Source organism: Paroedura picta, chromosome 4 (assembly GCF_049243985.1).
Source record: "Paroedura picta isolate Pp20150507F chromosome 4, Ppicta_v3.0, whole genome shotgun sequence".
Taxonomy (NCBI): domain Eukaryota; kingdom Metazoa; phylum Chordata; class Lepidosauria; order Squamata; family Gekkonidae; genus Paroedura; species Paroedura picta.
The window spans coordinates 60,546,797-60,574,577 of NC_135372.1; the positions used below are offsets into that span (position 1 = coordinate 60,546,797).

General features: G+C 41.9%; 1 long non-coding RNA gene across 1 annotated transcript; it reads left to right on the top strand.

Annotated features, from left to right (window-relative positions):
• Positions 1-21,654: 21,654 nt before the first annotated feature.
• On the top strand, positions 21,655-24,587 carry LOC143835446 (uncharacterized). Its single transcript, XR_013230151.1, has 2 exons — positions 21,655-22,140; positions 22,946-24,587. It is a non-coding gene; the product is annotated as an uncharacterized LOC143835446 (long non-coding RNA).
• Positions 24,588-27,781: the final 3,194 nt, after the last annotated feature.

A 27,781-nucleotide genomic window follows, 5' to 3' on the forward strand; every position in this document is an offset into this window, starting at 1 on the left:
GAGAAACCCCAGAATAATACAGCATTCCCCTCACTTTTTTGGATTCATGGTGTTTTGGACTCTATGTCTGGGTGGATTTGTGAGATGTTGGAAATAACTGGAGCTCAAAGAGTGCTTGCGTATGAATGGTAGGCTTTAAAACAAGTAGCATGGCCTGTCTGGATGATTGAGGAAAGGCTGCTTGATCACCCCCCCCCCTTTCCCCTTTTATTCCCCACTTCAAAAAAACATAAATGGGACTATGTTTGGCCTGCCTGATCTCCAAAAGACCATGGACACTTTAAAGAAGATTTTTATTTTACCTTTGACAATGTAGCTTTGCAGTCGTGCTACAATGCAGACCATGCCATTTAAAAAAAAACTGGAGCAGAAAATGGAGAGGTTGAGGGCAGATGTGAAGGTGGGACAATACTACTCTCGCCTTTCCTCCTCCATACATGCTTGTCCCTAGTTGCTCACCAATAGAATGTGAGATAAAAGGTGGCAAATCTACTTTTTGTGATTTCCCTCATCCCGAGGCAAATCTGGGCAAAACTTGAGCCAGCCCCTGGACAGTCTTGGGATTCAGGCAACGTCATGTGGAGGGGGTTCTAAAACCCACCAGCAACTAGAGGCTGTCCAGGGGCAGATTCTTCATGTGGAAACAGTCAGTCAGTTGGTAAGTGACTATTTCTTTAATGGAGGAAAAGGAAAAGCAAAACAATATAAATAAAAATCCTTAGCCCAGCTCTCCATCAACTTAAATTACAAAGGTGAATTTAAAAGAGTAATTCTTTAAAAACACCATTGTAAGAGCCTCTTGTGGCGCAGAGTGGTAAGGCAGCCGTCTGAAAGCTTTGCCCATGAGGCTGGGAGTTCGATCCCAGCAGCCGGCTCAAGGTTGACTCAGCCTTCCATCCTTCCGAGGTCGGTAAAATGAGTACCCAGCTTGCTGGGGGGTAAACAGTAATGACTGGGGAAGGCACTGGCAAACCACCCCGTATTGAGTCTGCCATGAAAACGCTGGAGGGCGTCACCCCAAGGGTCAGACATGACTCGGTGCTTGCACAGGGGATACCTTTACCTTTACCTTTAAAGGATAGAACAAAAGATATCATATATATGACAGAGATGTCTTCAAGGTCATTGATATATGATTGGGAAAAACATTGTGCTTTTCAAGAATTCTAAACTGGCTTATGTATTTGGGGGCAGATATATTCTTATATTGTGAATTTCAGTGGTCAAGGTTTTTTAAATTATTCTACAAATATTTGGAGGGGGGGTGTTAAGATTACATTTATTTATTTTTATTTATTTTTAGATGTTTATCCCATTGGTGCCAGTACTCCTTACTGGTAAGCAGGGCTGCAAAAAGCTCTCTATATACTCATAGTATATCTTGATTGTAACTACAAACTTTATATCAAGGGGACTTAACTTGCAGTATGAGCAAGAACTGAGAGAGGTAAGACCTTTTTTAGCCCATTATTTTTAAACCTTGACAATATCACTAACACGCATCTCTGTAATGGACTGAGGCCTGGTCCTACAAGTCAAATCTCTGCACCAGACTGACCTGCAGAGCGACATTGAACAGGTTGCCTAGTCAATGGTATTCAAAACTCTGGACTCTTGTATGGACTACAGAACTCGGTATAGGTCAGTCGCACCAGCCTAAGCGCCAGCAGCAGTTCAACATGTTGTTTGGAGGATGGACATTTATCCTCCCAGTTTTGAGCATTTTAGCAAATGTATTTAAGAATTCTAAAGAGAGAGCAAGACAGGCATCTTTTATATTTTAATCTGCTTTGATTGTTCCATATATAGTTTTATGTGGGCTATCATGATGTGTACACATTGTAAAGTATGAGTGAGAGCATTTTAGACCATTTATTCCTGCCAGCTATAATGTTCAGCTTTCCATTTTTAATGACAACCAGATCAAACACTGCTTTCTACTCTCCTTAGAAAGCTTGAATTTGTGTTGTAGTGAGACTAGGATAAGAACCAGCACACCAGTTTTGCTCCGAGAGCCCTCGCCCTGAGAATCATTCCCCATCATTAATTTATATTTTTAGCATAAACCTATCCAACATATCCAGGAGGTTTGTTTTTTGCTACTGTCATTCATCCGAGAAACTAGTAACACAATCAGATCTTTATAAAGTAAAGGAGAGTTGTGTTATCAAGGAGGAACAGTCAGGATCAGCACACTTTGACATGAACGACATCAAATTTGCTAGGAAATTAAGCTTTCATTTTTTAAAAAAAGACAGCAATTTAAAGAGACTTGCATGTATTTGTAGAAGATTGGAACATGCTCGTGGAGCTCAGAAAATTGGTTCTCTGAAACAGGAGTAATCTAAAATACAGTACCAATTACCCTGTCTAACACAACCTAAGTGTGGCCAATTCCTTATCTCATAACATATCTACTTTCTGTTGGAAGAGTTTAAATATTTAAAAGAAAGGTGAAGTGCTGGCTGCTTAAAGAATTAAAAAAGAATTTTTACAAAAAGAAACAACTATATAAGTAAGAGGATATAGTGCCAACAGTCTAACTCAGTGGTCCCCGACCTTTTTATCACCGGGGACCGGTCAACGCTTGACAATTTTACCAAGGCCCGGGGAGGTAGTCTTTTGCCGAGGGACATCGCTGCCTGAGCCCCTGCTCCACTTGCTTTCCCATCGGTGCCCCTGACTTCCCGCCACCTGCTGGGGGGCACTACCAGCAGCAGCTGCTCAGTGCCATGTCAAGGGGGAGCCCCAGCCATGGTGGCCGTTGCAGAGCACCAAAGGTGAGCCGGTGGCAGAGTGGCAGGGCAGCCCCCAAGGCAGCAGCCAGGGAGGAGGACGAGGAGGACCCGTGGCCCAGTACCAACTGATCCACGGACCAAGACCGGTCTCCGGACCGGGGGTTGGGGACCACTGGTCTAACTGACTAACTGTTGTGGAAGGAATGAAGAGAGGAAGTATCCTCAAGGGAGAAGGAAGTCTTAATTGAGATATATATGTGCAATAGTATAAATTCCATATTTTAGACAGAAAATAATGAACAGGACTCATGTATATGGCAGCAAAATGACATGAGTTAAGGCATGGGTCTTTTTGGACAGAGCATAAACTAGCTCTTAAGAAACCTGCTATTGTTGTTGTTGTTATGTGCGAAGTCGTATCCGACCTATCACGACCCCATGGACAATGATCCTCCAGGCCTTCCTGTCTTATTATCGTGCTATTATGAAATGTGAACATTTTGAACTCTGTGCATGTGTCTGTTGAGCTTCCTGCAAAGTTACAGTTTTTCCAGTTTTCCTTCTTCAGTGAAACTTGAAAGCTCGCATTTGTAAACAGCTGGTTATCTATGCACCAATGGCCAATTGTTCTTATTTGCAAATGTCGGCTCTTGTCTTCTTTCAGGTGATCCATATACCAGGAAGGATTAACATAGCTGTGGACTGAGACAACTTGAACAGGCTTGTAACCTTTTGCAGGATGGTCTTAAATTTCAACCACCTGCAGACTCCTTTTTATTTATATATCTTAAATGTCTACCTGAGCTTTCCAACAGCAACCCCTATCTACTGCACTTGGCAAAACCTGTGATAACTTGAACCCACAATCTTCTGTCTAATTCCTGTCTCAAATGAGGTTCAGAGCTACTTAAAATTCAAAATGCACATGTGCTGGTGATGTTGCTGCTGATTAGAAATGCATTTGCATTTGAGTGCATCAGACTGTCTACAGGAAAATAATAATGAGGGGAGGGGTGTGTGGATTCTGGAACTAACAGCTACTCTAGTGCTTCACTTATGATGGGTGAACTGCCATAGGGAATGTTCTCTCCTGAAACACAAACAACTGAGGATCTATACCCAAGCTCATGTTGATCAAGAATTCCAGTGAATACATATCCTTGCTTTATTTGCAAACAAAGTAGTTAATTAATGTTTCAGCAGCTGTTTGCAACTAGTCTGTGATCTAGCATTTCAACACAGATGACTCTTTTAAAAAATAATTTTATTCCATGGGGACAATGTTGACTGCTCTTAGATGTGGTTTTCGGCTAACAGTTTTTGGCTAACAGCCCAAACAATAAGAGAACAATGAACCATAATCCAGCAAGATGATTTTATAAAGTTGTCTCCGTTTCCACAGCTATCCGGTTATTTTTCCAGTGCCATCTTTTTTTATTACCTTTGAATTAAGGCTGCCTAATTCGAACTTGCACTCGAACTGACATAGTTTATGCAGTTTTGCATTCTAGTACATAGTCCATAGGCATCATTAATTTAACATTTTCTTTCTTTTTCCTAAAAATCATATTAGACTGTTGTATAACCTGCAGTGAGCAAACCAAAGAATAAGTGACACCAGAGGATCAAAGAAAGACCCAGTAGTAGAGGGTGGATGGTTCACAATAGATAAGGATTGCAGCAGTCGTGTTTCAAAAAAAGGGAACCATAAAGACAAAAATCCCCAAAGCCTCACAAGGCTAAATTCCTCCCCCTCTACTTTGAAGAGACTACACACATTTTTGTTGACTAATTGCAATCAATCCCAGTTGTAAATTGCCTAGTGATCCTTCTGCATTAATTAAGCTACCAGAGGGAGCTGTTTATCAATTAACACTTGTTAAAAATTATTAGTAATTATATATGGACTTTGCATATATATGTGCCTACAAGGCTGGGAGGGCAGACTGAACCTCAATGACAGAGCACAGGTTTTGGATGCAGAAAGACCCAGGATCCATGCCAGGCCTTCCCAGTTGAAGGGTCTCAGAAAGCAGGATTCCCTGGAGAGCTACTGAGAGTCAAGAGGCAGTACTGAGCTAGATGAGTTTGTTCAGGATCATGAGGCAGCATGACCAAACCAAGCTCATCATGGGTAGCACTCAGTTCACTAACTCTTGTAGTTGTATTGCTAAAGGAAAGCTTCCTGAGTGCACGTAACTGTATGGTCATGGAAAGTGCCATCAAGGTGGCATGGGATTTTCAAGGCAAGAGACTTCAGAGACGGTTTGCCTGCCTCCATGTCACGATCCTAGTACTCCTGCTTAGCTTCTGAGATCTGACAAGATTGTGCCAGCCTGGGCTATCCAGGTCAGGGTACAAACCTATCTACTATCCCCCCCCAAAAAAAGGATATTATTCTGCAGCTGCTAGATGTCAACGAATCCACACATTACACAATATGTTTATATAAGGCATCTGTGGAAGAAATGTTAATTAGGCCAACAGTATGAACATTTTCAACACTTACCAAGTAGAGTTTATTGGCGATGGAGGTCCCTAATTTTTCTCTGAATAACAAACATCTTAAAGGAAATTAGGTAAAAGTTGATAATGTATTCAAACATTAAAGCTACCTATTGCCGTGTGTAGTTCACTCTGTGATAATTTTAATTGGTTTAATTGAGATGCACAAGTCTGATTAATGTTTAATTCCTTTATACATTTTTTTCAAAAAGAGAGAAAGTCAAGTAGTTTGACATTTCTTCAATTATGTTAGATCTTTCTAGACTTCAAAGGAGTGTTACATTAGACAGCTAGATAGTGGATGAACTGATTAAAGAATAAAGACTCCTCATTATAATCTAAAAGTACAAAATTGCTTTGTGTAGCCTTTGGAAATTGATATTAGGAGCTGTTGAGCTAAATCTTGAGCTACAGTAATTAATCCAATTTATAGTCGGTCTTGCTTACCTGGTCAAGATTAGTAATGAAAAATGATCTACCAAGTTCAATTGAACATTTGCAATCCATTTGATAAGTACAGTTTCTGTTTTGCTCTGCAAAATATTTTGAGAAGGAGCTGGTGAATGTGTGTTAGCATCATTATAATATCCATCAGTGGTGTCAATGAATTGTATCATTAACTGGTATATTTGTATCCATTAACAAGACCCACAGAATAGGTATAAACAGGTCTGGAACTGAAGGAAGGGAATGAGGGTTGGCAGGATCCAACCTGGTGCTGTTAGGAGCTTTCAGTACAATTGAGTGGAGACGGATAGTCATTAAATAGTTAATGAAAATTCAATCTGAACATATCCTGTTTGTTGGAACAAGAGAATCTGAAATTTCCTATGTTGTTTAGCTATTTGTCTGATACTGCTGTAGTATATTTTCAGTTTTCATTTCTCTCTGCTGTTTTTAAGTTGCTATTCCTCCAGAGTGAAGATGCATTGTGGAAAGTCAGTGAAAAGACAGATTCCTCACTGGGTTCATAGGCAACAGGCTCGTGGGCAAATTGGTCATTGAAACTGCTGGTGAATTTCCCAGTGGGCCAGTGGCCTACCCCAACACTTGGGCTGGTTGAAGCCAGGATAGAAGAGCTACACCTGGCTTGGGGAAAGTGAATCCTGGCTCAGCCAAGACAAACATAGCATGTAGAGCTGGAGGTGCCCAGGTGAGCTGTGCAAACGTATGGGGCCAGCTGGCTCTTTTCCCTTCCCTTCCTCTTTTGTATGGGTGGGGCTTGTCCAGGACTATTTTCCCTCCCAGTCAGGCCATAGATATGCCATCCAAACAGAAGACTTAGCTACTATTCATATGACACACAATGATTCTTGACTGGTGCTTCCATAAGTACTAATGGTCTTATATAAGCTTTTTGTGAGAGACACTGCAGTAGGATAAGAATGTACTTTCCATTAAAACCAATGTAAGGATCACCCCAATGAAGACTGAAAGCAGAAGACACAACAAAATTAATGAATCCAAACAAATCTTTCATGAATGTACTGGACCATAAGAACATTTTGGGGCATATGGCTGATGGAGAGAAAGGAAAGTGCAGAATTTACAACAAGGTGAAGTGAGAAAATTCATTAAATTGTTATCCTATTCCTATTGTGTAAATAATCTATTACACTTTACAGTACTGATTAATTAGAATTGTTTCCTATTATTTCCTATTATTGCTCTGCTTGTGGTCTTATCTTATAACAACACCCTTCCAGGGCAATCCTGTGGAGAGTTACAGCCTACTAATATCATCAACTGCAATGGATTTAGAACAGGGGTCTCCAACCTTTTAGCACATGGGGGCTGCATTAGCGTGGCCAGTGCCTAAAGAGAGCCACAACCAAAATGTAACAAAATTATTACCCTACTTATTTAGACCAAAAGTAAACATTCAAAGGTTAATGAAGAAAGCTTCAAAAGATTTCAGTTCAGTATACATTTCACACATAAGTTTTCCTTTACCCTGCAACCTTAGATTCAATGTGTTCAGATGCTCTGTGATATCCATTAAGAAAGCCAAATGAAAAATCCATTCAGGGTCAGAAAATGCTTTTACTTTCTCCTTAAGAAAGACATCAATTTCATGATGAAGACTCAAAAAATGTTTGGGAACTTTGCCTCTTCTAAGCCACCTGGCTTCTGCATGGGACAATACATCCTAATATTCTGCATTTATCTCTGAGAGGAATTTTGGAAACTGATGATGGCCATAATGTCTGGCATAATTAATGCTGGATACATCAATACACATCAAGCTTTCCCACTGAAGAATCTTACTAAACAAGGCTTGCTGATGGATGATGCAGTGAAATTACATGGGAAGTGTACCGTTTAATTTCAATATCTTTTCATCGATTTTTTCAACTATACCAGTTTTACTTCCCACCATATTACTTGCACCATCAGTTGTGATGCTTTTCAATTTATCCAAACTCAGACCAATATTTTCTACTGATTTACACACCTTCAAGAATATGTTTACTGCAGTTGTGGTGCCTTTCAAACTTTGCAGTGCACACAACTCTTCTGTAAATCTGAAGTTGGAATCTATTCCCCCTGAGTAGTTGAGCAGTGTTTCTAATGTCATTGCTCTCATCTAAAGCCAAAGGGGAAAAAAATCAAAACTTTTTGTCTTGACAACCAATGACATATGCAGCTCTTCTCCTAGTTTCTCAACATGCCTGGTGATTGTAGATGCAGATAAACTGACCCAACTAACACAAGACAACTTCTCAGGGCACACTCCATTACTGTAACCATGTACTTTTTAACAAATTCACCATCAGAAAATGGTTTACCCCTCTCAGCAATACATTTAGCAACACAATAGCTGGTTGTCACAGTAGACAGCTTCTCTTCAACATACTTTCTAAAACTATTTTGCTGTAAAAAGATTGATTTTTAGGAGAGTTTATCTTGTTCACTTGCACCTCTCTTTGATATATCGAGTAGCTCTTGTGACAGGATTCAAAGTGCCTTTTAATACTGTATAATACTGAGACAGTTTCAAGACATATCAGGCAGACTGCTTTATTCTTGTTTAAAACAAAGAAGTATTCAGTGGTCCATTTGTCATTAAAGTCACGGTGCTCATATGAAATTTTTCATTTATTTGAAACAGAACTTCCTTTTTCAGAGAAGAGCAGTAGTTGCAGAGATTCAGGGGCTTTTTGCACACCTTCAAAATAGCACAATGGTTGCCAATTGAAAACGCTACTGATTTGCTGTTATGCACAACGTCATCGACAATCTGCCACACACCTGAAACCAATCTGCAAAAAGCGCTTCCTTGTAGCGCTTTCAGGGAAATCCCCAAAAGTGGATTCACCCTCCGGAAAGCGATACACTCCTGCAACCAATCTGCAACACTAGCGAAAAAGACCTGTGCGTTAACATTGTTGCGGTTTCTACAAAGTCCCTCCCCCTGGCTCTCTTCTCTGATCTTCCGGCGAAGCGATCGCCATTTTTTTTTCTCCGAGCGAGCGGGGATAAACGCACCAGCGAGCCTCTTTCAGTTTAGAGGCTTCCCTGGCTTCAGTCCCTCCCCTTCAGTCACTAAGCACAAAGAACAGAGAAGCCCGTTTGCTGATGTATTGTCCCTTTATTTTTTACACATTCATTCAGCCGAAAATCGGGCCCGTGAGAGGGGGGGGGGATTTTTTTTTTTCACTCGGAGGGAGCGTGGCAACGATCAAACGACAGCTCAAATACACCAGGCAGCTGGATGGGTCTCTCTGTTGCAACAAATTAACACTGATTCGTTGCAATGGGTCTGTTTTTTTTTTTTTTTAAACCTTTCTTAAAGGGAAAGGGGCTGTTTGGGAGCATGCTAACGGCTGCCCATTGGCTGCTTGACGGCCAGGGGCGGGACGAGCTCGGCAATAGCGCTTCCTTTCTAGCGATTTCTGCCGAGACCGGAAGCCTGTGGGAAACGCTACAAAACGCAACTGGATTCCACTACAAAGGCAGGTATGCATAACGACGAATTCCACTATTTTAAATGGCGATTTTTCATTCAGTGACCAATTTGCTACAAAGATCCCGGTGCGTAAAGCCCCTCAATGTTATCCTTGAATAAATGGAAATTGTTGTTGTTATTGTTAGTTGCAAAGTTGTGTCCAACCCATCGCGACCCAATGGACAATGATCCTCCAGGCCTTCCTGTCCTCTACCATTCCCCTGAGTCCATTTAAGCTCGCACCAACTGCTTCAGTGACTCCATCCAGCCACCTCATTCTCTGTCATCCCCTTCTTCTTTTGCCTTCAATTGCTCCCAGCATTAGGCTCTTCTCCAGGGAGTCCTTCCTTACCATGAGGTGGCCAAAGTATTTCAGTTTCATCTTCAGGATCTGGCCTTCTAAAGAACAATCAGGGCAGATGAGTAGTATAATTTTTAGGGGCCTAACTCCTCACTTTCCTATTAAATCCACTCCAGCTGCTATTAGCTGGGGATTTTCAGTTCAACCATGGCAAAGAAAAGACCCCTGCCTTCCCCCCCCCCATCCACTATAGTTCTCAGAAGCACTAGGCTATATACACAGGCTAAGAACAATTTTTACAAAATTGATTGTGAATCTAGCCTACCAGATGATAAAGTTGGAATCCAAAAATCTATGAGATTTATTTCTTAATAAACACTGTCCTTTGAAGTTTAAATATATACCTGCTAATATGTTTTAATTTTAATACATTAAAAATTGGGGGCCCTCCAAAAAAGGGCAAGTAGACAGAAAGAGTGAATGAGTGAAGAGTGAATTACATATTAATCCCAAACCTCAGCAGGGGAGGGAGGGAGGGGGAAGAGAGATGAATATTCTGCCTTCTTTGAATGCCTTGGATCCCATCCCCACCTTCTCACTACTCCAGAGTAGACATACTGAAGTCAGTAGGGCAGCTTTTATATAAGGGAACTGTGCCCTGCCTTTGTGTTCCAGGACAGGTTCAGACAACCAATAAAAGGTGAGACACATACACCAGTTGTATTGTGATGGGCAGGGAATATATTTTAACAGGGATTGTGCAGCCTCCCATTTGAGACTACTGAAATGCCACAATGCCTCAGGGCATATTCAAAAAACTACAACCCTCCCCCTAGAAAATCAATCCTGATAGTAAACAGATGGAAATGTGATGGGGTGTGTGTGCAAACTGATTGTACCAATAGCATGATCACCGGAACTGCCGTGCCACCCACAAAAAACCCCAAAGGTAGTTGCAGTTTGGAAAATGCTTTGGTCACCACGCAAGGCCCTCAGTCACCACCGTGCTCTGACTCCCAAGTTCTATTACACTCCTGTCACTATTACCCTGAGTATTTATGCCATCAGCCTTTTGGTTTAATTTGTCATGAGGCTCCCCATACACACACATCAGCTTTCCTCCTCAGATTAGATTAAAAGCTTCTCAGCTTCCTTTTTGATATGAATCACCAGCAGCCTGGTTCCTTTTTGTTTCAAGTGAAGCTCATCACTTTTGTACAGGTTTGGTATGTCCCAGAAAGTTACCCAGTGCCTAATAAATCTAAACCCTTCCTTCTGGCACCAATTTCTCATCCATGCATTGAGACCCCTGGTCTGTGTCTAGCTGGCCATGTACGTGGAACTGGCCTCATTTCTGTGGATGCTACCTTTAAGATCTGCCCAGTAACCTACATTTTTCTTCTAGGAACACATGACTATATTTCCCAATGTCAGTGGTGCCAAAATGCTCCATGACGGCAGGCTGTTCCCCAGCACTTTCTAGCAACCTATCTAGTAAGATGATGATGTCTGCCACCTTCACTCCAGATAGGCAAGTGTTACCAAAAATGCAAACATGTCCAAAACACGTGTACATTGCAGTGGGGAATTGCTTTGCAAGAGGTTGGTAACATAGCAACTGGATCATTTGCCAGTGTTTACGAGGTAATTGAACTCTTTAGAACTCAAGGCAGTATGTCCGGCGATGGTGGGCCAGCGGAGGAAGGGCAGGCCAATGGGTGCCTCCGTGGAGACTGGGAGCTGCAGCAACACAACTAACAAAATGGCAGCTGGCTCCAGAACCGAGTCTGCAGGGGGTCTCACAGCCAGAAAATCTCTGAAAGATTGACAGGGACATCCCCGGACACCTGCCCAGCTCTGAAGAAAGCAGCTCAGGGGATAACAAGGGGCAGTCAGGCATTCAGATCCATGGGGATGAGGAAAGAAGCAGAGACGGGGAAGACAGATGTGGGGTTGGGGGGAATAGACAAGGGAAAGACGATGTTGAGAAAGACAACACAGGGTTAGACAAGGGAGGAAAACAGAATAAACAGAGGTCACAGAGGGAAGGGAAGGAGTACTTACCTGAATGGGAAGAGCAAGACCAGCTAACAGCTCAGGAATAGCAGGGGAGGGGGAGGGGGAGGGGAGGAAATGAAAAAACCCAGCATCCCACCCCCCTGCTCCTAGGATGGGGCCAGCACAAACTATGTAACTACTCTGAAGTCTGAGCCTATGCATGTTTTACTCAGGAAAAAAAAATCCCATGAGTTTAGTGGGAATTACCTCCAAGTAAATGTGTACAGGACTGGACTAAAAAGGCTAGCTATGCACATTTACTAGAGAAATAAGTCCCATGGAGTTTAATAATATCAAGTAACAATGCCTTGGTACCCACTATGGTAATTACTATCAAATAATTATCAAACCACCTACTATCAAGTTACTATCTTGTAGCTACACATAAGAGATCTTCTTCAGACTGTATGTATATATTCCAATGCAGTTCCATGGACTTCATCAATGAGACATCAAATGAGCTGCAGGTTTAAGAGTCATGACTTATGTTCTATCAGATAAAATAGCATTTGTCGCCATGAATAATTTGGATAGCACTGAGGAAAGTCTTTCTGAGCTATGGGAAGGCTCTAAGAGGAGAGGGAGAGGTGATACTAAGCAACTGACTATGTTGCAAAGCTGAAAAGTGCTCATGTGCCACAAGCCAAAGCAAAGGACCACTGTGAAAAATCAAAGCCCCTGCACATTGTGGAATCTCTTTGATTGTGGCACTAACGAGAATCATGAGGATAACTCAAATGTACAGTGTCATAGGATGCTCTGTTACAGAAACCACCACATATACAAAGCAACTGGGACAACTGAAATTGTGCACCCTGCCATTTTGCTATTAGAATAAGCATACGGCTGCACAGTCAAAATTGTCAGCAGCAGAACAAAGCATTCGTCCTGCATTGCATTTCTGATTTGTAAGACTTAATCCATCTTACCGCCTAAGCAACAGCCACACTTTTCTGGCAATGACAGTCGGTTGTTGTTGTTGTTTTTCTTTTTCCCAGACCTATGTCAGTTCCTTCCAGGCAAGGTAAAATTCCATTCCAAATGACAGTTTGTTGTCAATTTTCTGTATAATTGCTTTTGCATTGATTCTCAATTTATTCACTCCTTAGAACAAAAATTGCTAGATGCCAATCATGATCACGTACTTTTGTGGAAGTAAATGTCAAAATCTGGGGACAAAGGGGCAATTTGAGGAGGAAGCCTCATGAAAATCAAACGCTGCTTCGTGTTCTCACTCAGAGTGGATGAACGTGGCCCTCTTTCAAGAACCTCCCCAGTCTTTGTGTGAATCAAGGCTTGGAATGCTTTTCATATATCCAGCGATACTAACAGACAAATTACAGGATTCAGAACTTGGTAAAGTCAAATTTGTTAGCAATAGATGTTCACCTAGCTATCTGTCTGACTATCTGGGCTGAACAGTTACGACTATAGTACATTCACTTTAAAAAATTGATCCCTTCTTAAATGTACTTGTTGTTTGGAGATTTAGCGTTACAGAATGACTGGGGATGTAGCGTGAAAGACAGAAGAAAATTATTTTCAAAATGTCCTACATCTCTGTGAGGATTTCACAACTGCCCCCATATTATTCACATTTAGATGAGAATATGTTCATCTACTGAATTAATTACTCTTCACTGTTTTAATGTGGGGAAAGGTTAAATGCTCCAGGAAGAGATCCCAAGAAGCTTTGTTTCTCTGGGACAAATATATATATATATATATATATATATATATATATATATATTAGAAATCAGTACTCCCTGTCTTTAAGACTCCCTGTCCACTGATGCACCCCTTATGTCATTCCCAGAAACTAGTTGGAGAACACAGTGATGCTTTTACATTGTTAAAGAAAATATTTTACATCCTAGAGTGCTTTGGATCACTCATATATAACCTGATCAAATGTAGATCTTGTTTTTGTCAAAAATGACTGCTTCCTGTGTTACAATCTATGCCCTCCCTATTACAATATTTACCAGTTTCAGTCTCAAACCACTTTCTGTTCCCTACCTTAGTGTTATTCTTTTAACAACTGTATAAGGTAGATCAGCATTCTTGAATTGACTCTTGCCACTGTGCCCAGCAATGTGCAGAGCCCTTTCTTAAACATAAGGAGACGTTCCTTTATACAAAATAACAAAATAACTTCCGCACCAAAATACCCCTTGGAATGGAAAAAGGTGCCTTGTGGAATTGAACCAATATTGCAGGTGGGGGCTGAGAGAGTGCCTTGTCTAAGGGCATCTAAGAAAGTGAATTTGTGACTGAGGCAAGCTCTGAGCTAGGAATCTCTCTGACAGTTCGTTCTGCTTTTTGTCAGCTCCCACAAATATGGCTTTTAAAAATATTAAGGAAAAAATGTGTTGTTCACAATCCTTGTGAAAGTTCCCTAATCCTGAATTACTTGGCCAGTCTACAACTACCATAGCCAGTAGTGAATAAGGCCACACAAAGAACAGTGGAGAAAACCGAGAGGGGGGGGGGAGTTATTCTGTTACTGCAAGTAACCAGGTGCGGCAGAGTCGAAGCATCTGTATGTGAAGCTTCCTCTTCCCTTAGTGTCTCCTCAGTGGTGTGTCTATGAGCTCCCATTACCTTTGAATGTCCTTAGCAGGCTGGAACTGACAAAACTCTGAGTATCACATCTCTCCCTCTCTCAGTCATCTTGAACAGATCTTGTTAGCGAAGATTAGAACTTGTTAAAGATTAATTCTTAAAGCATACACTCAAGCTTTCTTTTCCAACAAAGGAAACATCAATTCTAGGCTCCCGCATAAACTTTGCCCCTTTCTTGAATACCGGCTGCCCTTTATAAATCTTAGATTTCTTCCCCTTGAGTGTGTTCAAAGGAGAGATCTCATTGCCTCCAGGGGTTGTTAAACTGATTGCAATACCACGTATTTAGAGCAGTTCAGTGGGAATTAAGCTGGTTCAGTGCTGTCAGACCTAGAATAGAGCTGTCAAATAGCATTACAAGTAAAACACCCTTGATAAGAAATAATGACCAAACGTCAATCTGTTATGCACTGGCGGCACCACAGCCCAGGCTGGCCAATGAAAAATGCAATATTTGGCACATTACAGAGAGCCCTGGCTCTGATTGCATCATTGCTGCCGTTCAGCTTTTATTTTGAGCCATTATATAATGCGATGATCAAAGGTAGGTCCCCCCCCCAAAAAAAAAATCAGGCCAGCTGCTGCAAGAAAGCAAATCAAACCTGAAATACCTGCTCTACAGCCCATGTTGCTTTTTAGAGATTGCAACTAGTTTCCTTTCCTTAAAATAAGACAAAAGGGAGAGAATCGACAAAGTCCACTCGATCCAGCCAAACAGATTTCACCTAAGAAGGATGACAGTACTTCCCGCTTTGCTGCTGCACTTTCGCAGTTGCCCATATGGACATGGGAAGTTGTCCTATACCGTCAGATCACTGACCTGTCAGGCTCACCACTGTGTGCCTTGGCTGGCAGGGGCTCCCCACGGTCTTCAATAGAAAGGGATATTCTACAATACCTGCACTCAGGACTACATGTGTCCGTCCCCCCCAAGGAGTTCAAAAGATAAAGAATAAAGGATACAGTCCTGCACGGTCTTACTTAAGAATCCCATTGAACTCAGTTGGAGCTACTTTTAGACAAGCAGGCTCAGGATCAGAATGTATTCCATCCTGTGACCTTTTTAAGCAAAGAATTGCATGCCCTACATAGGTAAGTCCTTAGCTAAATGTACATGTATGTCACTGAACATGCATGTGTCAACTTGAAGGTCTTAAGCAGGGGTAGTCAAACTGTGGCCTTTCAGATGTCCATGGACTACAGTTCCCATGAGCCCCTGCCAGTGAATGCTGGAAGGGGCTCCTGGGAACTGTAGTCCATGAACATCTGGAGGGCCGCAGTTTGACTACCCCTGGTCTTAAGTCTATGAAATTCAGTGCATAAATCATATCTTCTGATCAGCCACAACTTCGTGTCAGGTTGGATCCAAAGACGCCCTTCCACTCAGTAGAGTCCATCTCTGAGTGGAAAGGCTGTTTCTGAGAACAGAAGGGCACATCTGAATCCAGCGCTGTCTGTAGGTGCCAGTGGTCCCATTACATGCAGACTATTTTAAAACGATATCATAAAATGGAAGACAAGACCACATGTGTTTGCAAGCTAGGGTGGGAAGGCACATGGCATATATGATTTACAGCCCAATCCTAATCAACATTATACCCTTATAAATCCATTGAAGTCAATTGAGTAAGTGGACTGCATAGATTGGCTTGAGTTGCCCTTGATTATCTATGAGGAGTGTCACTGGGCTTGAAGACTCGCTTCTTCATGATTCTGCTTTTGCTTTCTTCAACAACAGTACAAATAAAGAATCCACGAGTTGCAAAATATTATTTCATGCCTTTCTTTGACAGTAGAGCTCTGATTAGGACAGGACTACTACCAAGACAGGACTGATAGTATCCTTGCTGAAACTAAGCAGGTCCACATTTGATCAGGACCTATATGGGAGACTTCCAGAGGACATATTCACCTTTATGTACTATGATGATGATAGAGTGAAATAAAACACATTGATTTTTCTAAAAGTGAATCAGAATTATAGGCATTGAATGCATTCATTATGCGGCTATGTTTCCCTGGTGTTGCCTGTTGAGACATACGAAACACCCTCAAATCAACCAAAGAACTAAGTGGGATGAGGCATTCCTGGCAACTGGAATTATTTCTATAATGTCTTTTGAAGAAGAACTGTTTGTTGTGTATCCTGCTTTTTACTACCCAAAGGAGTCTCAGATCAGCTTCCGATCACCTTCGCTTCCTTTCCCCACAAGAGACATCCTGTGAGGTAGGTCAGGCTGAGAGAGCTCTGAGAGAACTGTGAATGGCCCAAGGTCACTCAGCTAGCTTCATGTGGGAGAGTGGGGAATCAAAACTGGTTCTCTAGATTAGAGGTCACCACTCTTAACCACTTCTCCAAGCTGGTCAATGATGTCTTAGGAGTAAATGAATCATTACAAGGGGGAGAAGAAGAGCTGTTTTTTTCTACCTTACTTTTCGCTGCTCAAAAATGCCCCAGAGCAGCCTTCCCCTCTCTTCAGGTGGGGTTGAGAGAGCTATAAGATAACTGCTTTGCAAAAACAGCTTTAGGAGAACTGGCTGAATGTGGAAGAGGAATGGGGAATCAAACCCAGTTGTCCAGATTAGAGTCTGCAGCTCTTAACCTCTACACCAAACTGGCTCTCTCAGGGAGAGTAGCAAAAGGTGTTGGGACAGCTTTCTGACTGCCACTGTGTGCACACTGGCTGTATTCCCAGTGAATACAGCCGGTGGCATACGTCTGAGACTTGATGGGATTCAGTGTACTTCAAACCACCTGATGTAGGATACAAGACAACAGATAAAGAAATAAGGAAGGAATAAACATGGCTTTTAAACATATTCGTACTATAAGGATTCCCAAGCATAATTTTAGATTTGGACAGACTGACACAGAAGTCACAGATAAATGCAAAAGCCGTATTTATAGTAATATTATAATGCGAAAAAGGAAGAAAGGTTCAAAACATAGAGAAAAACAGAACCTTTCCATGGCAATTGGTACAATAAATTTTATATATCAATAATTTTTTAAGGACCAACCAAAACGGTTTCTAGATATACTCCGTTTTGACAATTTTTCTTCAGTGGTTGATTCCTTATACTCTTATCAAGCAATTTTTATATATATAGATAGGCCACCGGCTCTGTAAAGTATTGTGGGGAATGTCAGTCAAAAAACATTTTATAGTAAGACAATATTTAGACAATAAGCAAAGTGACCTTTGTGTAAATCATTTAAGAGGAGAGCATGTTGGGTGTTTTTAGTATGTATTTATTTTAACAAAATTACGGTAATATATCCCAGTTTTCCATTGAAGATGTCCAAGGCTTCCAAAATTCTGCAAACAATGCAATATCAATTGATGTGTCAAGACACAAAGTGTTAAAGCAACAGGGTCAAGAAATCAATTGTATAGCATAATTTAAAATGTACAAGCCCCAGTAAATAAAACTGGTGTCAATCAGGCTGCCAAGAGATTTCCCATTTGGAAATGTTCACAACAAGATGATAAGCCTGTATTCAGCTGCTACCTGAAGAGAGTTTCTGAAGATAACCTTTACAAACCTGTTGTCAGCCAAAATGTAGAGGTACCCCCCTCCCCCAATCACTTGTCTTGGTTCACCATATCAGAGGATGACGAGAAGGAGACAGCAGTATCATATACCCTTGTTTAGACCACTCTCTCCAATATAGAAGGAAGATTGTTCTTCCCAGATGAGCAATTTTTGAAAGCCCCAGATGAGCTTGCTCTGCTGTATCCTCTGATCTAATGTGAACTTTTCAGACTTTCACTGCTTACTCCAGGGGTAGTCAAACTGTGGCCCTCCAGCATTCGCTGCCAGGAGCTCATGGGAATTGTAATCCATGGACATCTGGAGGGCTGCAGTTTGACTACCCTTGGCTTACTCACTGAACTTTCTTTTACTTGGAGTTAGTTTACTTTCATTAGTTGCTCAGTCTCTAATGTCTTAATTAGCATATTTACTCTCCTTGCTTTATTGGCTTCTTCATTTACTTCACATACTCATTCATTTTTCCAAGACACAAATAACATCCAGCATCCAGTATGGACTCACATCTAGTTCTTAAACTGTATTCATTTTCTCTTCTTCACTTTCCTTCCTTCATCATTCTTTAGCTTATTCACTTTCAATACAGTCCTCTGAGAGCCAACATGAATAGTGGTTAGACTTAGGGTGTCAGACCGGGGCTTAGGAGACAAAGGTTCAAATCCCCACATGGCCATAAAGATTATTTGGGTTACCTTGACCCAGTGACTCTCTTAGCCTCACAGGACTGTTGCAAGAATAAAATGGAGGAAAGAAGAACTGTGAGATCCTTGGTAGAAAGGTGTGCTGATATATAGAATATGAGAGGTCAGTCCAGTTTACAGAATAACTTTGTATTGAGAATTCTCATGCCACTAATCCTAAATAGGTGTATTTCACAGTATTCTTGCAGTACAGAAAGTCTGGAGGTATTGTATATATATATTGATTTATCCCCACTCCTCCATAGATTTATATAATAAATCATAGAGTTGGAAGGTGCCACACAGGCCATCTAGTCCAACCTCCTGTTCAATGCAGGATCATCCTAAAGCATCCAGGATAATTATCCAGTTGCTATTCAAACACCACCAGTGAGGGGGAGCTCACCACCTCCTTAGGCAGCAGATTCCACTACTGAACTCCTCTGACTGATTAAAAGGGAAGTGCTATTCTGTTCAAGCAAATTATAAAGATGATCTGAATCCAATGGTAACAAGAATCATAGAATCATAGAGTTGGAAGGGACCTCCAGGGTCATCTAGTCCAACCCCCTGCACAGTGCTGGAATACACAACTACCTGCCTACCCACAGTGACCCCAATTTTATGCCCAAATGATTCTCCCACACACACCAAAAATCTCCAGAATCCAGCCTGGCCTGGGGGAAATTCACCTACCATCCCAACAGTGGTGATCAGCAATTCCCTGGGTATGCAAGGAAGGACCACAAGGAACAAACACTGGGACATCCCTTCCTGCCCATCTACTCACAATCTGCCTATGTTCATAAAATCAGCCTTTCTGTCAGATGACTCTGCTTTAAAACTCCCAAAGAAGAAGAACCACCACCTCCCGAGGAAGCCTGTTCCACTGAGGAACCATTCTAACTGTCAGGAACTTCTTCCACGTGTTTAGCCAAAAATTCTTTTGAATTAATTTCAGTCTATTGGTTCTGTTCTGACCCTCTGGGGCAACAGAAAACAACTCTGCTCCATCTTCTATATGGCAATGGAAGAGAAAGATCTTTTTTTACTTACAAAAATAGAAGCACATTTATTCATGTAGGTACATTTACCTTAATGGGCGTCTTCACACATGCAAAATAATGCAGTTTCAATCCACTATACTGACTGCTCACAAATGGATTTGCCATTTCCGCATAGAAAAACCCAGTTGCAAAGTAGATTGAAACAGCACTATTTAGTGTGTGAGAAAATTCCTATTGTAAACAGATTCATTTCCAAAAAGGTTAACTTGCTACAACTGCAAGTCCAGGTAAAAGAGAAGAAGAGAGGTCCTATATAAGATGAAAAACAGAAGGCAAGTAGCACCCAAACAGGCTCAACATCTAAGGGATGAGAGTGTGGGGCCAACTGCCAAATGCACCTAAGTAACACTTGTGCTCCCAGATCCCCTTGCATGCAGAGTTATAATGTCCAACAGGAGGAAGGTGCATCAGAGGCCAATATTTCATTCTGCCTAGGAGAAGAAACTCTCTATTTAATCCATAGCAACTCAGAAATACATCAAACCCATCATATAGAACCCGTATTGGTGAAGGCCTGACTACTCACTGTTGGATTGATGGGCAGGTTTTGTCCATCTGATATTGTTTCCCTGACACACAAGTCATGAAAAACGATTAATTTATGCATGGAAAAACACTTGGCTGCTCTACAGTGGGGGCTTAATCTGCCTCCAGTGACCCATCTGTCTGCTTTCTTATTTTACCCCATGAAATGTAGGGAGAACAACTGAGAACTGAGTTTACAACTATCTGCATAGCCCAATCCCCTAATTTATATGCCTCCACTCTGAATTTCATCTCTTGGGAAGATACTTTTATATCTGGATTCTGGACAATATAATTCTATGCTAATATTCAAATTCTCATTAAAATTATGATGTTCAATAATAATCTTTAGCCCCATAGTCAAAGGGCAAATGAATTCACCTTTCCTTTGCAGAACTTTAGCAGTCATGCAGTTCAAACATACTGCTTAAACAATACAGTCTCAACGCCACTTGGCTAGCAAAGGAACTGCACTAAATGAAGCAAGTTGACTCTATCCTTTAATGACTGGAATGCATTATTAATAGCCCCAGCACTACAAACGACGTTCCCTTTTGGAAGAAATGGTAAAAATTAGCTTCCATGTAACTTTTTAAAAATTGCTTTAACGATTTTGGCAATCTCCACTGGAATGTTTATCATTCAGACGCTCTTGCTGGAATATTAGGTCACCCTCCTTTAAGATGTGTTGCTTTTATTTCTGAAATACACTTAAGGTTAAGCGTGGAAAGAAAGAGTTTGGCCCACTGCATACTATGAATAATTTCACACCGCTAGAGAAGTAACAGGACAACATGGTCTATATCTAAAAATCAATCCTCTGCCTGAGGCAAGACTTTGTCTTTTTATTTTAAAGGATGCAGGAGAGAGAATACGTCCAGAATCGTTTTGTGAAATTGCAAGCAATCCACCTCGCATTGCTCCGATGCAAGGCCCATTCATTTCCATGAGACTTGCTGCCTCGACCAGCCTGCAAGCCCATGACAACGAAGGAAAACTGCTCACAAGCAATACTTGCAAAGCTGCACTTGCTGCTTCTGATCTTTTCTACTACAGCCATTATATTGATATAGGGATCCTTTTACTGATGTTTCTATTATGGCACCTAATTGGCCATCTGTGTTTGAAGAGATTTTCTATTATTAGCCTTCCTTTTGTTAATTTTTAAAATCAATCCATTTAAGAATGCATTTCTTGTCAAAGTGGCCCATTGTTAGTTAAGGGTAGAGCCTGGATCTTGACAGCAGAGTGGGAATTATTTTTAAATGAGACTTTGCTGCCCTCTGCCTATCAGTTAGAGAATTGCAATATCTTTTAGTGGACCCATTCTTTTTGTTGAGGAAAGAAGTAGACTGTTATCTCAAACAGCAGGCGCTAACTGCCAAATTACCTGTGGCGGTAGGTGGTGCCTCTAGTAGGCAGGTTGCCATGTTCTCCACTGGACAGCTCAGGGATACAGCCTCAGAGGAAGAGCCCAAGCAGCCAAGGCCACCAGCTGAGGAGGACCTGCAGGACCAGGGAGAGCCTAGCATGGCCGAGACATTTGCTGACAATGGCTTAGAAGTACCATAAGCCATCCTGCCTGCAATGGATGCCTTGCCACCAGTCCCTGAAAGAGTTACCAGAGCTCCCCTGGGTGGGTCCGGAACTCCCCTTGGGGACAGCAGAGGGCCCAAATGTGGTGAAATCCTTGAAAGGCTGCATGCAACATCACCCCAAAGCCAGGGAATGGGAACAAGAATTCTTTGCAGGATCCTGGCCAAAGCACAGTGCAGCCTCAGAAGCCCAACACCCACCAGCAAGGCAGCTGGACTTGATTGCTTCCCATGCTATGTAACCTGAGGCTTGCAGAAGCTGCCTGCTGGATCCACTGGTGCACGAGGAAGGAGCCCCTGTGCCAGCTCCCTTTTCTTGCTTCCTTTTCCTGGCCAGCATCTGTCCAGAGTGGAGTACACTGCACCAGAAGAGACTTGACTGGGCCAGCCTATAAGACACAGGTTACAGGTTACTGTTGCTGTTTGAAAAGTCACCTCCAAGACCAAAGCTTGGATTTAAGAGCAAATGGGAAGCCTTGCCTTGAAAGCCCTCAATAGCTCAGGGCTGTGGTACTTGGAAGATTGCCTGTAAGAGCTGCCTTGTAAGTCCGGTTCTTCATCCTCCCGCCTTTAGATGTTACAAAGATGGCAACCAAAGGCAAGGCTTTTTCAGTAATGACATCTCCCGGATGGATTGCTTTCCCCCTGAAGCCTGCCAGGAGCCCATGCTGCTCTGTTTTAGGAGCCAAGATGAAACATTTCTGTTTAGTTAGGGGGTTTTAAATGACTTCTAATGCCATTTTATAGTATGTTTTTGGTCTGAAAAGTGTTAAAATCACATTAAGTTGTCTGATGTATGTTTTTGTGCTCCAGCTAGCATTTTAACCCTGGCTTTTAATTAACAATTTTAATGTGTCTTTTTATATATCTCTTGTGGGCTGCCTCTGGCAGGTTATCTGGGTAAGTGACAAAATTCTCTAACTAAACAAGCGATGAAGCTGTTTGGGGATAGAAGTTAACTCTGGGCACTGTCAAGGCCCACCCTGCCTTGGTGCAGCAATGTCATCACACTTAAGCCTGGGTAGGTTCAAGTCACTTCCCTGCACAAAATGAAGCAACAAAAAAAAAGCTGGAAGGAAGAAAAGTTTTTCAAAGCAAAGCACAGAAGTCAGTGCAGTCAGGATGCACATAAGATAACAAAACTAACTGGCTGTTCTACCTCTGTGCTCCTAACAGCAGCAATACCGGTTCTTACAACTGAAGCATTATGTTCCAGAGTAACTTCTGGCAGCAAGGGTGCATAGGTAGATGAAATGGGCTAAGAAGGGAAATGTTCTCTCTACCATAGTGTGTATACTACAAAGACGTTGCTGGTCATAACCTCCTGACCTTTCTTACCATTCACAGGTCTCTCTTCATGGAACTTCCTGGAGTGAGAGTGAGCTCCCCACATCACTAATAGAGTCACAGCTGAACTGAGTGAACTAATCAGCTGGTTCTCAGATGACCTTGATGAGTAACCTTGAGGTTGGCCGACACCTGCAAAGCAGAGCATCAGAAGATGCAAGTTTTAGCAGCTGTATTCTGTAGACAACAGCTTTCATATCATTTTTAAAGGCACAAAGAATGTGTTGCTGTAATCCAGCCTTGAAGTTACACAAACAAAGCCTTGACAGAAGAACCCAAGAAGGAAACTCTCTTTGTTACTGTGATTGCTTGATCTTTTAGCAACAGTGCAGGATCTAAAAAGCCCCTCCCCAAGCCATTTACTGAGTTTGATAGCTTCAAACTGATACTATCTAGCTTGGAAGGTGAGGGACCCCCACCACCGCCCTCCTTGTTCCTACCACCCTGCTCCCTCGCCAGAGCTGGGGCAGCAGGATATCAGGTGATGGGGTAGGCCAGGACATAGGTAGGCCCTCTGGGGTGGCTGTGGGGCTCAGGGCCCAACCCCCACATGCCCAAGCATCATCCCTTGCCTCAGACCCCAAAATTGCTAGGTACACACCTGCTCTTTGTGTAAAGGAATATTTCCTTTCTTCCATCCTGAATTTACTGCCCATCCTTCCCATTTGGCTTAAAGCAGATAACAACAAAAATTGTGAGAATCGGATTGTCGTATAAGATGTGAAAACATCTTATGAGGCAACCCATTTTATCACCCTGCCAGCCATGACACCCTGGACACCCAGGCCAAGCAGACAATGCTCCAACCCACAGCCTGCCTGCCACTCCCTGTTTGGCTTGCGGGGGTCAGTTTACACTGGTCATCATGGAAGTAGGCGGAGCCAACCAGGCTACACACTCCGCAGTGGATGGAAAAGACAGAGGAGGGGTAAAGACAAGGAAATCAACCATGCAAAACTACAATAAATAGATTTAGTAATTTTTTTAAAGGGGAAATTGTCAGCCAATATATACCCAAGGATAAAGCTGAAAGTAATGAATTGAAGTATTTATTGCCTGGAAAAAGCAAGATTTGAAAATAAGCAAGTAGTGTCTTCTGATTTGCAAGATTTTTTTTAAGTGACTAATAAAAACCTGTATTCCATGTACAGAGGATAGACCAGCCCCATTTCCACAATGCAGATTCCTTTGGTGAGGAGCAAACATGAGATCCCCGAAGCAATTACGGAAAAGCTGCTACCCAAATTGCTTAACTTGAATACTGAAAACAGTCCCATGTGTGTGCAGAAAAGCAAGTGAATACCTTTGAGGCTGCAGGATGAAAGGAATAACTGGGAGGTACCATTAAAGCATCATTCATGGACTTACAGGCATTAGCAGAGTCCTAGATTCAGAAACCAGTTTTCCATAATGCTTCTATGAAGCGGAAGAATTCAGACTCTTCTCAAGTATGCACTGGTTATTTTTACTTGAAGCTAAGGTCCCTTAATTCTAAGGTCCTGAAAACACAGAAATGTATTTTAAAAAATTCTCTGAGCTCTCCTTTTAACTATCAAAACAATATTTACAGTTATATTGCATCACAGAGCCCACGAAGGGAAACTATTAAAGCAGTCAAAGTTCTGAAATGTGTGGTTGAAAATTTGAAATGTGTGGTTTCTTAGTTAAAATGGTACTAATTTAAAATGCACTTTATAAAGAACTGGTGTCTGCCCCCCCCCCCCAATAGGACCATATACCTCAGACTCGCTGGCACTTCAAACAAATATCGGTCTGGCATGGGAAGGAGTTTTCTAGAGAATACAAATAGGAAGCATCAGATAATTATATCTTGGGGATCGTATGCTTCTCCAAGCTTCATCATTTAAAGGTAACACAGACGCTCACGATTGGTCATTCTATATATACCCCGCAGGGGCCTTATGGAATTACAGATCAGGGACCTTATTGTCATACCCCAGCTGCTGCACAAAGCTGTTAGAAGAAAGGAGATTTATGAGGCTTTCAGCAGCAGCGAACCAGGGCTACAGAAGCTGCACTACTGGGAGTACAGTGACTTTAAATCTACAGGCATTATGCAAAAAGAATATGCAGAATTTGGTACCAAGGGAGTCCTCTAGGAGCAATAGAACATTTTTGCCAAATCTCTGAAGAATAAATTTAACAGTTATTAGAGAACACCACCCTGTTATTGCAGCCGCTGAACTTTACATCACAAGGGAAGATGCAAGGGTTTTCCAGGAAGACATCTGTCATTTAAGAGTGACAATGACCTCAGTGCAGACAAGCAATACAAACCTCTGGGGAGGGAAACAAATTAACCCCTTAGTGGAAGCAGGATGAGAACAGAATGCACAGAAGGCTTCTTTAAGTTTCAAAAGCAACATATTGTGTTAAAATATTTAGCAGGTAATAATAGGCAGGGATCATGCAAATGACAAACTACACCAGCACTTAACGTTGCCATTTTATCCTGTTTAAAAAACGAATCACTCATTCTCCAACAGTTTATAACGTTGAAGCACAGAAAACTTGCAGCGGGATAGAGCCAGCATGCAGCCCATCTCCAGTGCTGTGAGCTCCCAACAGCCACCTGGGAGGGCAATTTTTGCCAGCATTCCTCTGGAGCATTCCTAAAACCCTCCCAAGATTTTAGTACTCCAGAGGAATGATCTCAAAAATGAATGAATTTTGAAGTGGGGAGCGGGACTTCATTTATTATCCTAGGCAAACTGAATGGATCAAAGTAATGCTATCAAAAATATCAGCTAAAGAGGGTATATGAGATGATTAAGGGGAAAGTGCTTCTGGAGGGGTTTTTTTCTTCTTAAGAGTTGAATTTTAGCAGGAAAGCAATGTTTATTTTTTTTAAACCACCCCAAAATCATTCTGGTTACAGCCTGTATTGCAGTTGTCTTAGCACCCCAAGGGGGGGGCGGGCTTGTTACTCTCAGTGGCAATGCCTACCTCAGCAACTAGATTTAGCCTGAGTACTGGATTTTCCCTTGAAGATTGGACTACATACCAAAAGTTTTATGTGCAACACAGACATACGGGAAGCTGGTAGGACCCTAATTTTAGTATGCAAGACAAATAAAAGCCTTCACCGTATAAAATCATTTTTTGTCAGATTTAACTGGGCCGATCAAGCAACATTCATTCTAATTATCTGCATAAAATATATGCTACCTCCTTAAAGATCAAATATCTTTAAAGCCCCACTAAATCCTTTCGCTTTCACACTGCTAAGCATCCCAGGTTTTCTAAGGAGCTGCACCCAGAGGATTTTGAGGGGGGCTTAATTGTATTGTTTTGTACTGTAGGTGCTTACATACTGTTTTAAATACTATAAATCACCTTGTTCTGTACATAGTCTACAAACAGAACCTGCAAAGATGTGCAGAGGCATCTTTCCTCATTTTCTTAAAGCCCCCATAGATGCTCCCTTATATTGCTTCTTTCCCGTCCAGCAACCAATCTTTTTGCCCTCCTTCAGCTTCTCCCCAGGAAAATGGCCCAATTGCATGTTAGGAAATTTTCTCCCCCCCCCCCCCAATTTCCTTTTTCCAGCAGTTCCCATATCCTCAACCTTTCCTTCTTTTCCTTCACACCCAACTCACCTTTTATCTGTTCCAATCTTCCATTTTATTTAAATTTATATCCCACCTTTCTCAAGGCGTGAACTCAAAGCAGCTTGCATAATTCTGTTCTCCATTATTTCCTCATAACCAACCTGTGAAGTTAGGCTGAGAATGTATGAAAGCAGCCAGGGTCATCCAGTGAGTTCCTACAGCAAAGTATTGATTGGAACCTGGGTCTCCCCCATCCCACTATTAATACACCAGCTTGGGGGGGGGGGGGAGGCTGCTGTTAAACAGCAGTCTGTCACTCCTGAGCGAGTCAAGCAAGTTGCATGTTAGCAACTTACAGAGCCCCAATTACTGCTGGACATGTCCCTGATGAGTCCTACCTCAGAGGCCAAAATAGTCCTGAAAAGACCTGCTCCCTCCCTGCCTTTCATTGACATTGTGCAGTTGCCTAGCAACAGCCAGCAGACATTTACTTCTTAAAGCTACAGGCCCAGTTTCTCCACGTTTTAGACACCACCACCCTTAAATATTTGATTTTTCCGCAAATTTAGGACTTTTCTCAGGTTTGTAGGAAGATTCATCTTGCCTGTTCATGCCCCCAGTTTCTGGCTTTAAGTATCCACCAATGAGGCCTCCTTGGGAAAATGTTATATCGGTAAGAACTGATTCTCACAAGGGTTGAAAATCCTTCCTACATTCTCCTACCCCTCCCCTCAAACAACCTTGGAAAAGTTGATTCTCTCAGTTGCAGAAACCATGTTGGGGGAGGGAGAGGAAAAGGATAACATCACCTCCATCTCTCCCCCTCCCCTTAGCAAACAATCCACATTAGTCCAATCTTAAGAGTCTGCTAGTAGTGGAGGGAAAAAGAAACATGGGAAAGATCCCTGACCATCAGCACTTCCCAGACATATCTGATTGACATTGGCAGTAAATTAGAGGAGCTGCAGGGCAGAATATAAAATTGAAATTAGTAATCTCTTAGCCATAAGGATTTTCCATCTAGCACCACTTTTTCTTACTTCAGGCAGAATCGGATCTTACTGATCAACAGAAAGACAAATCAATTAGTCACTAAGACCCACACAACAGATAGACATGGAAGTGTACCCACTGGTCTAAGGACCTGATAACAGTAAGATGTGAGCAGAAGAAGCTGAAAGGGTAGCAAATATGTGGAGCAGAGAATGAAATACAGCCACATTCAGTACTTGGGAAAGCAATGGCTATAGCAAGAGAGCCTTCC